Source organism: Haliotis asinina, chromosome 16 (assembly GCF_037392515.1).
Source record: "Haliotis asinina isolate JCU_RB_2024 chromosome 16, JCU_Hal_asi_v2, whole genome shotgun sequence".
NCBI classification, from domain to species: Eukaryota; Metazoa; Mollusca; class Gastropoda; order Lepetellida; family Haliotidae; genus Haliotis; species Haliotis asinina.
The window spans coordinates 40,174,571-40,184,930 of NC_090295.1; the positions used below are offsets into that span (position 1 = coordinate 40,174,571).

The 10,360-nt window shown below is 40.0% G+C and overlaps 1 pseudogene; it reads right to left on the reverse strand.

Moving 5' to 3' along the window:
* Positions 1-542: 542 nt before the first annotated feature.
* On the reverse strand, positions 543-9,726 carry LOC137268727 (uncharacterized transporter slc-17.2-like; annotated as a pseudogene).
* Positions 9,727-10,360: the final 634 nt, after the last annotated feature.

The window sequence follows — 10,360 nt, forward strand, 5'->3', positions numbered from 1 at the left end:
CACTGTGCATTCACATGCAAAATAAATCACGACATGGATCTCGAGGACATATCTTCAGAAACGGGAACTGAAATATGCATTTCTATATTTTTATAAAATTAAACATTTAAGTTTACGTCAGACAGGTTACTTTTTTACGCCGATCTACGAATTGAACGATATCTTTTAAAAACTGTTTAAAACTGTTCCGTTACTAAGATCAACAACTTATTCACGTCACAGGACTCAACATATGTGTCGTCACTCGATACTTTGCTTTTATCAAATACTTTTCATTCTATTAGTCACAATTTTAAACCGTCAAATTCATGATACATCTGTAGATTGAAAACAGGGATTCAGATGTGTGGACAGGTACAATGTATTAGATGCCGATTAACCACGATTGAGGTAATCCAATTTCGGAATTATATCTGTTACGTTACAATATCCAAAGATTTAAACAGGGATAAATTACGAGGGCTTATGCTTATATACTCAAAATGCACACAGACTTATAATACTATAATAATGTTTTTAACATGTAACGTCAGTGATAGAAATTAATCCTTCCCCACAATCTGAGTCTGCAAAACATAAAAGTAGTTCCAAATTGCATACAGCACTATAGGCAAAATATAGTTATAGCTGCAGCAACGCAAATAGTATTTCACTGTTTATAATTGCAACACACACATTCTTTATCGCGTCAACGTTCGCACAAACACAAGCACGCACTGACACACGCAGAGAGACAGGCAGTTGCTCCCAGCTTCCTCTATTGCACACTTCTGTGTCAGGTCCTCATATTCAGATATTACAGATGCGTTGAAATGCGTGTACTGTTCACTTCAGTGATGTCACTGTTGACCTCAAGAACGCCGCTGGACACCGTGGGGACTTGCTCCTGTCCCTCCTCCTCCTCCACGACCACCTCCAGCTTGTCTACCGCCCACGACTGCACCTCCCCTCGGGCCTGGGTACCAAATACTACAGTTCCCAGGAGACAGAATCCCCCGCACACGTAGAAGACGTTCTGCCATTCCTCCTGGGTTTTCTGGAAGAAAATAGAAGCTGGTTCTACACCGAGTCCCTATAATAGATCAGTTGTAATCATATGGGTGAGTGGGTAAATTTGGGTTTAATCTCGCTTTGGAGATCATATCAGTATATCACGGGGTGCCTGTTCGGAGTCAATAGTCAGGAGTCATGCAGGTACATCCTTGCTGATAACTTACAACTCGCAAGCCAACCTACAAATCTAGATACATAACGAAAGCGATGGCGATCCCACGAACCAAGGCTTCCGAAAACTAATGGACTCGTACGAAGATTTGACCTGCTCTTGTAATGGTGTACGGGACCTTCATTTCCATGAACTACTGTTTCTAATCTTTGTTGACTACAGAATGTTCTGCTTATATTTGATCATATTCTTCATGTATTATCTATTTTTCTTATATGTGTAAAAGAGTAATATATCAAATATATAATACGTGTAACAACTCGTCATGTTTTCCATACTTAAGATGCCCCCTTAACACCAGATACGTCATTAAGTTGTAATTGTCACATTGAACCATCGTCTCTTGAAACAACGTGTTCGTATTAGTTGAAACCCAAACACACGCAGGCGTTATCGCCAAACGTCAAACAGAAATAACAGGCTTACATTTGGAGTCAATGCGCCGGCCACCATGGGCCCGCCAACACCCGCGATCACCGCCATGATGGAATTGACGACACCGAACAACACACCGCTGTACCTACAACGTGGATGAGTGAGTGTGTGAGTGGATGGGTGGCTGATTGCCTGAGTGGTTGTGTGAATGAGCAAGCAGATTACCGTTTGTATCGCAAAGTCTACAATAAAACAGCCAGACGCAATACATGGCCTCTAACACCAATAGTCATCGTGGGAAAAAACTGGATTTTATATCCTAAAGGATAATTTTAGTGAATAGTGAGGTATTTGCTTCTCTAACCTTTGGTTTTACCCAAACGGGCATAATGGAAGCATATACGTATCATTTCATATCATTACGTATCATTTCGAATCATTACGTATCATTACGTATCATTACGTATCATTTCGAATCATTACGTATCATTACGTATCATTTCGTATCATTACGTATCATTTCGAATCATTACGTATCATTACGTATCATTACGTATCATTTCGAATCATTACGTATCATTTCGAATCATTACGTATCATTACGTATCATTTCGTATCATTACCTAGGCGCAAAGTCCACGATGTTCACTAGAAATCCGGCAGCTCCAAAACCAGTAAAGCCCGTAGCACCTGTCAGGAGAACAACAGCGACGTAGCGGTTCCCAGCGTCCACAAACCCAGTACCGACTATACACACAGCTGTCCCGATAAATCCTGTTGAAGGAAATCACACATAAATATCGGCCAAAGTACATTCATTCTACTAATCATCTTCAGACGACGTCACAAGCATGTTTTACAAACATTTGACTAAGATGGTACAAAGCATTCAAGTAAAGGTGGTGGTGTTCTGTCCAACACGTGTCTCCCTGCACCAAGCACCAATGACGTCATTTCAGTTTAGACCGAAGCACGATATCTTATATTATAGGACTGGATATATCCGCACCAGTGTAACACTAGACACGGTAAACCAACCGTAAAGAAACAGACGAACAGCATCGATATTTCCGTATGGGCGTCATCCACATGCCACTGACCAGTTTGATGAGTGAACCGGACCAAACAATCATGGTCTGTGGGAATCAGACCTTGATCACAGGTAGTGAGGACAGTATTGTCTCTATGCTATGGTGCAATGCCGTGCAGGTATGTTAAAGCTTGAAGTTCACCACAAACAACCCATATTTCAAACGTCTTCCCTCGTATAATAAAGTGGTATCAATCCTGTTTTCAACACAGGTAACCAAAGAATTTGATAGAAGATAAAGTTCTTGCCTATGGTTTGGAAGATCCTCCGTGTGGCCGTAGTGCTGAGGTATTTCCTTGACCGGAGGTAGTCGGCCAGCTGACCAGTCACCACTGACGACAAGGCCTGGCTGACATATGGGACGGCAGAGAGTAACCCGTTCTGCACTCAACACAAAAAGGGTCATCTTAATCACACACAATGTATCTGACAATGTTCGCATTGCCATCAAAGGTATCTAGACTGCAAACCCCAAAAGACAGAAATACGTTCCTTCCTAATACATACCACAACAATTGCGTTTCTTTGCACGGTCACAGATATACTATATTTGTGACAGCCTCGCTTCTAGATACACCGATATTTTAGACAATCTGACGATAGTCATTCCTACGAGGGAATATAAATAAATTCTAACAATTGTCATGAACGTATTGTGAAATAAGGTTGAAAGTTATAATGCAAAATCAGTGATCTTTATTTAGTTAATGGACCAGAAACTAGTTACTTCACTTTAATATTCAGTCTTCTGGTAGTTGACCACAAACACGAATAATCCCATGCCCGCAGAAGACTGAGTCATGCAGTGTTATTACGTTCTTGCACTTATCAAGGGTTGCTAAATTCTTCCAGTACATCCACATTTTTCATCATGCATTAAAGTTCACATTAATACCTTCCACATGTGAATGCTTCGTGTGACCTAAATGTGCACCAGATCAAGACACTTGCATTAGACGTGTCCAATTTGATGCAAGTACCTCTGTTATGTCAAATTTGAGGATTTCATTCATAAAGGTTGGTGCATGTGTCCTTAGAGTTTGTGTCGTCCACTCCGATGCAACATGTCCGACCAAACACGACAAGGTGGCTACTGACGTCATCATTGGCACCCATGGCGTCGTGGAGACCTGGACGTATAAGTACACGTTGAATCCGACTGTGAGAGACTAAGGATGTTGGATGGTAAATCCAAAACAGTAAGTGATACGGCAATCAAAACCATAAATTTTTCATCAGATATATGAATACGGTGGACTTTTGATTCAAAACTTTGATGTAACCTAGTGTTTGAGTCAGCGGTAAACTGTTTTATTTTATGCCACAGTTCCCGACCATGTTTGATCAAGGTCTGATCCAGGGATAAGCAAAGATCATTATCATTCGTGTCAGCAAGTTTAAGTAAGTAAATGAGTGAGTGTTGTTTTATGCCACGTTTAGCTATTTATCAGCAATATAACTGCGGGGACACCAGAAATATGCCTCACACATTTCACCCATTTGGGGAATCGAACCCGGGTCTTTTATGTGACGAGTATTCGTTTTATCCCTTAGGCTACCCTACCGTCATTGAGAAATGCATAGAGATACACAGCTTACATGATCCATGTGCACCTATGTATACTGATGATATTTTTCAGTAATTTGCGAAGGTCGTTATAAGTTCATAGTGGTGCAAAACTCAGGTACTCAACTTGGTTTTCCCCTTCAAACCGTTCAAGATGTAACGTCTCTCTCCAGGTGAGATGCGGGGGTGTTGGGAGGGAGTGCTGTACACAGTGATATACCACAAGCCACACCATAACACACCTATCCCACCTGTACAGGTACACAAATGTATACATCGTCAGATTCACGCATTACTACAGGTGTAGTTCAATACCACACTCAGCATTGCTTCAGTTTGATCGTTTACAGCCAAATACCGATGTGTCGAAGCTGGAGGCACGACGTTAATACTTCGAGTTACACGAGGTTCGACTCTGCCGAAAATAGTTACATGAGAATGGAACATGAGGTGACCGAGCTTATAAGAGGCAGTCGTAGGTTTAACACATTGAGGATCGACTTTATATGACACTAGATATTCAACCACTGTGTTTTCAAGTGTAGCAGTGTTTCGGTGTACTTGATCCTTATCGCCAAATGCACTAAACAGTGACGTTGTACCTTTTCTAATCGGTTTCATACAGTTCAAACAGTTAAAATATAGGTTATCACGCGAGTGTGTTCTGGGATGGTTAATATCCTGCATTAGGAATAAACACTGTAATTGCGAAAATTGTGATGTAATCATACAATGCCTTTCTGACTTTACAAATTACAAAATGCGATTTCACCACAGAGCAGGAATCTTATCTTCGTGGGATGTGCCCTCATATCTATGACGTCACCAATATGTGCGTAATACATACGTGACGTCACAAGCTTTGTGACGCAATTTTCTACTGATCACTCTTTTGACTGCTTTACGTCATTTAGTTCCCAGTAAACGTTTGTGTTAAAGAATGTATTGTTGTCAACATATTTTAGCTTACGTTGAAAGTAATCCCCAAAATTTGCATGTGACCTTTCTAATTTGCATAGATATCCGTATCTGACCCTCAACGGATATCGAAAATATCCTTCGAATTTATCCTGCTGAGAACACTATCCATTGTATGATAAATGCGTATAGCATAAACCACCTGATATATAGAACTGGGAAGGCCAGCCATTGTCAAAGCCGTACTCGCAGAGAATTCCAGATAACGAAAAAGCTGCTATGCTTCCAAGTTTTGTTCCTGCAATATAATGGTTGGGTATTATACGATTTTATCATAATGTTTACAGTGTCATCAGTAGCGAGAGATTCTTCTATAGGATAATATATGGATGGAAGATCCATGGTGTGACTCAGACGAATTAAACCTCAGATATGGGAGAAAAAATGACATCCAGAATATGATTCAATATTTATGTCTGGATTAATTCCCAGTGAGGCTCTTCAGAAGTCTCATTCTTTCAGTGATCAAGGAAGTTTAACCTGTATAGCAGATGGCTAACAGTTTGGTTCTCTCCAAAGGCGGCGCCCAGATTCCCCACATACAGTGCATTGTAGGGAAATACACGCCCTGAAACAATGTAGATTGGGTCAGTAATGATTCTGAAGAAGCCTCCTGACCCAATAAATCGCTACCACCAATACATGACAAATTGTTTTAACACAAGCTGTGAGGAAATGACAGCAGGCGAAAATCTTTATGACTTTAACGTCCAAGAGGCATACAAGGGGAACAACACTTGGGACTAAGCCATCAGTGCAATTTCCAACGTATCACAGTAATGTGCATGCAGGTACGTTGATATAATTGTTCTAAAGAGGAAAATGCTGCCACAATAAACTTTCATGACTACTTAAGTGTTCACAACCTTTCACTATGTCACCTGTGAAGCGCCCAGTATCGCCCGCAGCACGTACACCAAGTAAATGGATGTCCGGGCCCCGATTGGTAGAAGCAGTGAGGAGATTGAACCAATCAGCATTCCGATAAGCATGACGTACTTCCCGCCATATTTACCGGCCAGAATGCCGGCGGGAATCTGTGTGACCATGTAGCCATAGAAGGAGGCGCTGAGGATTCCTGCTTGCTCGCTCTTGGACCAGAAGAATTCTGCATGCTAGAAGCACAATGTATACCATTTCTCACATTTCATATATACAACTGTTGTGAAAGGACCAGATAGAGTGTTATCTCACAAACGCTAGAGATGTCATTTCAGTGAGTGACAGTTTGAGTGAGGTTAAACTCACAATGTCACACATTTTCGACAATATGTTGTCATACATTATACATACTGGGGCAAATGCACTCACTCTAGCTTTCTATTGATGCTATAAAAGACTTATTATCCCTTACCACTTGCCTGAAATCGATGAATGAAACTTCGAGTCGAACAGTTTCCAAATAGAGAACACTTGGCATGTATGTAATGCAAACAATTGCTCCGTACATCGAAAACTGCGTCACTCAGTTATATGCCAATGAGATCGCAAGAGAGGCTGCGAGTGCGGGATAACGTTCACCCCAGAGGTGTTTTGCTTTGATTTTCGAGTTTGAGGACGTATTAAAGTTAGTAAAATGAGTGTTATTTCGTGGAAATCAGGCAGGGTGTGTGGCGAAATGTATAGTTGAGAGGTACGTGTGCATGGTTTCGAATGTCACCGAATTCTTAGCGTACATTTCAGCCTGAAATCGGAGTGAGTCGATGTCGGCACGACAGTCCAATATGGCAGCTGCTGCTCCTTTACTCTACTAATACATACGACGTGCGTATAGATCTGTGGTCTATGTTTAACCTACAGTGCGATATCGGGCTCCTGTGGTTATATGGTACCTTCCCTGGGGGAGGATAGTGTTTCTTATAGAGAGAAATGCGTTATTTATGTGTGAAATAGTACCGTTAGTTGGCTACGGGTACGCCATCAGCAATGTCCAGTATTATGGGACGCCAGGATAGGATGCATAATATGAAAGCTGATGCTTCTTTAGCTAGGTTAAAAACTGTCCAACGTCTATGTCAGTAATGAAAATTCAACTTCGGTGCTTCAAAATATGTGTAACATTTTCAAAAGTGTTTACACGAAAGGTCAATAGTGTGAGCACAGAACAAACGCACGGACAGGTGATATATACCTCAACATAATCTAATTAATAATGTACCATTACCGCCCCAAAGCACCAACCTCTGAAACTGGTGACGTGGTGTCCGTGGCGTTGACATCAGTGTTGTTGACCATGCACACAATAGCCATACCAAGACCTGATCTGTTGAACTCTAGCATAACTCCTCCCACGAGGCCAACAATTGCCAAGAGCAGTCTTTGAGAACAGAGGTACCTGTCTGTGATGAAACATGGGGCCAGGTTCGCAATATTGCCAGTCATTACATCAGAGGCCGATCTTAAAACAGGAATTTTATAGATCTCTCCCGTTCTGTTTGTCGATAAACTTGACAATTGCCCTTTTTTTGAATATGTCAGTCCGAAAAGAAATTCCGGATGTACATGTATTTTATTTCTCTATCATGGAAGATAGCCATTTCGGCAACATGTGCTTTAGGTAACTTTGATGTACAATATTCAATACGTTGGGATAGATATTGAATTTTCATATGAACAGGTTAATAAACAGTATTTAATTCAACCTTGCAGGTAAAACTGATAATATTAATGAAAATGATTTGTACATTTTACGAAATGTAGAGGCACACATATTTAAAGGAATTGTCGAGTTCATTGCATTGGTCTGTGTCGTTTTTATAGACAAAACAATTCTGAATCTTGATTGACCAGGTGCGAGTATGTCAAAAACGTTTTATAATTCATTATCATTTTTTAGATGATAAAGTCAATTCAAATTTGATTAAAACATATCTGATGGCAGAATATCTAACTCAAACAATACTTAAAAATATATAAACCAGGTCATGTCCTAATTTGGACAAATCTTACGTCCATATTCTAATAGTTCGATACTGGAAAAGCAACCTCTTTGTACCTTTCATTGCATACTTATGAAGTGAAATAATTACATAATCATAAGAAGAAAAGTTTGCATCCTAAATGAATATTCAGTGATTATTCAGGTGTTGTGAAATTTTCATTTACGCTAAATTGATGCCATACAGGTGCGCGTGTTACTCACAATAAGATACGCAGTAAAACCGTCTAATTTTGGACATATTCAGGGCAATATTTCAGTGGCAAAACCATTCATTTTTTATGTTTTGTCTAAAAGCGTTGAATTCTGTCACGGAAATCGAGACCTTATACACATTCAGTGGGAATTAGGTTAGATATATACCCTAATCAGCAAACCAGTGTCTTCTTTTTCCGACATCACAAAATGCACAAAACACGCCATGACGTCAACTAAAATGTCGCATTATTTCCAGTTATTTCATTACATTTGAAAATGTGGCTGTTGCTCCGTTAATAATGGTGCAAAATTAGTCAAAATACATCTACACACACAGGAGAATATGGGAATCTAAGAACTAAAACATGTATCGGATAGGGCCATCCACATCGCTATTATCTGCTTTCTGGTGTAGTGCATTGGCATCTTTTCTGTCAAATTGTGAAACTACCAAAAGGTATCCTCTCACATTGGAGGACTTTTTATTGGAATAGTTTAGTTCACTGTGAACAAAACATAACGAAACTATACTCTCCGTATCTACACCAAATTCTCTCCGTGTGATCTAAATTACATTGACCTAATGTAAACCATAGCGGAATTATGCCATCTTATCTTTATGCGTGCATGACCTCTCTGGCGACGTTTGACGTCATAGAAGAAAATCGATTTTTGGCACTTATTGTAGGTCATTTTTTATTTTGTGCGTATGACGTTATATATACTTATGTCGTTCAGATATCAAGCTGTATTTTCTTCGCTCACACTTTCGGTAAAGATAACAAATTAAAAAAATCGTAGCATTGCACTGTTATTGGTTAACTATAAAAAACTGAGAAATTTACTGTTTTTTAACGGACACAAAAGTTTTGGACAACATTTAGCCGTGTCTATTTCTCAACCTCCTGAGTTAGTCGCAGTTATATTTATAACAACGGATAGGAAATTAAATATTCTACATTTCTGTATAATTTTATAGTCGTACGCAGATCCAGGACCACTCGAGCGCAAATCTCGCACAGCGTCCTCTTTTCACACCTTACGAAAACGCCTGAAAAAAACTCGGCATCCAGGGGTTTTGAAGTGTGAAGGGTCATCACCTTTATCGTCATTGCTATTTGTATTTTTCATGTTTCGCCATAATCGAGTAATGGAGAACTATTTCACATGGTCGTTGTCTCTTCTTACAAATAAGCAGACTCAGTACAACAGACAAAGTATAACAGACACAGACACACAAGGTGCTTCATCCTACCTTTAGTCTCTGGTGCTTCCTCGTTGTTTGGTGTTTGCTGCTTTAAGGGCCCATTCTGATAGAAACCATTAACAGCTGTGGCTCTGCCGTTCTCGGCCATATTGAGAACAGAAACTGAAACATTAGATCTAGTCTTTGAAATCACTAACGGGTCAATGTGTCTTTTGCCAGCAGGTATAAGAGATGAAACTTTCCGATAAACTCAGTGCTGATTGGTCGGTTATCGCTGCGTGTCCGATTCTTTATTTGATGAATGGTTATGCTATAACACAAATGGTTGAAGTATGGTTGAAGGGGGTTGCGGTAAGGTTGGGGTTGGGGTTGAGGTTGGGGTTGGGGTTGCGGCAGATATGGTATTTATGTGCTTTTTAGCATATGTATCAAAGCAGAAGTTGCAACAAAGAAGTTTTCCGTCATACTAACAACTTCCAAAATGCCTCTTTAAAGAAGCTACTAGTTTTACGTTTTCAGTATATTTTGGTACAGAAACGAATTGTCACTGCTAAAGATGTTGTAACTGTCAAATGTTATAACCTTTTTACTTCATCCCCATCTAGTGTCATACCAAGTCGTAGAGGCTTCTCTACTGTAGTTTCAATTATCCCCAAATCTTCATCAATATGGAAATATCATGGGTATTGTGTTGACTAGTGGTTGAAGCAATCGCTCGAAATGTGGGTTTGATTCCCCACTTGGGTTCAGTGGAATTACTGTGCTAACTAATGTTGCTATAA